The 2,468-nt window shown below is 35.2% G+C and overlaps 1 long non-coding RNA gene across 1 annotated transcript in view; it reads left to right on the top strand.

The window, feature by feature from the left end:
* Positions 1-834, top strand: part of LOC108228915 — a 2,286-nt gene extending 1,452 nt beyond the window's left edge. The window contains exon 2 of the long non-coding RNA XR_001808252.3: positions 232-834. This is a non-coding gene — a long non-coding RNA (uncharacterized LOC108228915). The remainder of the gene's footprint in view (positions 1-231) is intronic.
* The last annotated feature ends 1,634 nt before the right edge of the window (positions 835-2,468 follow it).

Raw genomic sequence — 2,468 nt, 5'->3', positions numbered from 1 at the left:
GTGGGGGGGAGATTTTATTGTAATCCATAGGGGGGCCCAGAAGAAAATCTTTGGGAACCACTGATTTAACTTGTGAAAAGTTACCAAAATTCCTTCTGAGTGCCACTAGAGGGCTCATGAGAACCTTGGTTTTATTGTGAAATTGTATTGTTTTCTTTCTGTTGCTTTATTTCAGTAGTCGAGCTTGGATAGTTTTGAATAAACTGACATTGTTTCTGTCTGTGTTTACAGAGGAGCGGTGGGTTGGTTGATCTGACCGGTTGTGGTCTCCTTCCTGCTTCTATCCATCAACTGGAACAGCTCTCCACCCTGGGCAAGACTGCTCTGACAGATATTAACATGAAAAACTACAGCTACACCTGGAAGAGCTAACATGGACCCACTGTTGGTGTTTTTATCTGAAACTAGCACTCTCAGCAGACTATGGAATAACAGCTTTTTTTTTTTTTGAGAGGCAACAAGTTCATCATGCCTCGATCTTTCAGCTGCCTTGTATTTTATTTTTGCCCAGTTATCTTAACTTTTCAATGCTTTGTATTGCCTTCCTTTTTTTATTTTACTACAAAGTTTATCAAAGTGAATTATTGGGCCTCTGAGGCAAATATTTAGGTCAGGAATGCCCACAGAAATAACTACATTTTTTGAATATATCATCTTACTGAATAAACAGACTTTGGATTTGGATTTTGGAAGAATATAGTTTAAAAATACTTTTATCTAGTCATTTTGTGAAGTTGATGGAATAACTTGAGTAACTCAGTGCATGTAAATAAATTTGTATGAATTTAATGGAGTAGTTATTTTTTTCATGTAATAAAATTCACTTGAGTTCAAAGTCTGTTCTGTTATACCTGTGAACCTATATAAAGTGTCTGATATGAGACATTTGGTGGTAAAACTAATCCTTTTAAAGATATGGCTAGATATTCAACATCAGATATGAAGAACATCATCTACAATCTTAAAGAAATCAACGTTACTGGAGGGAGTTTGTTTTGAGTACTGAACGGTTGAGGTTTCACAGAATATTGCATATACTATGAACTGAACCAGACATCTTTGAACAAATGTTTTTATATTTTACAATCAAATGTGTGCCAAGAAAAAACTTTACAAATGGTTCTTTCATCCCTGTTGATTTAGTAAGTTTGCCCGTTTACAAGGAAATGAACTGTCATTTTTATGGTAGTTTCATATTATTGGAGCGAGCCAGAATGCAAAATGACCATCAGAAAACCTTTGTGTATCACTGTACTGTTTACTGTGGAAGCTGCACAATGTGATGTCATATAATGCCTCATATACTGTCATCAGTCCAAAGGTGCTTAGGAAAATTCTTATTTTACTTAAAAAAGCATGCATAATTTGAATTTAGAAGATGGGTATTCTATAATAAGCCTCCCAACAAGCTCAGACAAGCATCAGGGAAAAATTGGCAACCTGAAGTGCCACCACTACTGGAATAAAATTCCCAAGTGCTGTAATCATTGTAACCACACTAGAACATTAAGTAATTATGTACTTTAGATGTCTGCTTAGTCTAACCAGAGCTCTGCTACCAGTGTCGGGAGGTAATTTCACTCAAACTACAGTAATAGCTTAGAGAGAGGATACAAACTTGGGGTGGGTGATGTAGCAAAAATAGTAAATCACAACTTTTACAGTAAAATAATTAAATTTTTAACAGTAGATTTTGTTATACTTCTGCAAAGTAATAAACAGTACATCCAAACTGTTTTCCAATCTAAAAAGATAGCCATAATTTATACTGTCTGTAACATTTAAATTTTGTAACAGGGCAATAGTTACTGACACTAATAACAGCTTGAGTGTGTTTTCTGTGCATACCTTTTAATGTGTTTCGATTTATGAAGTATTTCTCTTGGCACATGCATGCCTAATGGACAAGACAAACTGAAAAGGTCTAATTTTTAAGGGTTTATAAACTAATATGACATACTACTCACAGATGAATCATAATGCTACGTTCTTTGAAGTGCTGGCTCTGATAAATATAACAATCAAGAGCAAAACATTGGGCTCCTTTGCTGAGTTTTAGTTTTATAGTTTGATGTTTATGGTCTGCTGCCATTTTGGCAGAATCTAAGAATGCTCATGTTGTTACACAAAGATCCTCTCAATATGGCACCACAAATTCTCGTCTTGCTAGCAGAGCTCGCGCAGAGGCTTGCTTTGGTTCACTGGTTGGGACCACAGTCACCAAGAAAAACTGGTAACGCACTACGCTGGAATAGACTGAAATCTTGCAGTGCCTAGAAAGTCTAGGTAGATTTTTATATTTTGTATATTTTATATTTCCACTAAAATTAAACCTAAAAAAATTAAAGACTGTTTTAATGTCATAAAAATACACTGAGATTGAAATTATTTCTAAATGATGAAGAGGACACAACGAAGGACAGGAAAGATCTGCAAGTACAGCTAATGATGGAGACAAACTCAAGGTA

Source organism: Kryptolebias marmoratus, linkage group LG23 (genome assembly GCF_001649575.2).
Source record: "Kryptolebias marmoratus isolate JLee-2015 linkage group LG23, ASM164957v2, whole genome shotgun sequence".
Taxonomy (NCBI): Eukaryota; Metazoa; Chordata; class Actinopteri; order Cyprinodontiformes; family Rivulidae; genus Kryptolebias; species Kryptolebias marmoratus.
Note: the sequence above shows the minus strand (reverse complement) of the source record. Positions and strands in the feature narration are given on the sequence as shown.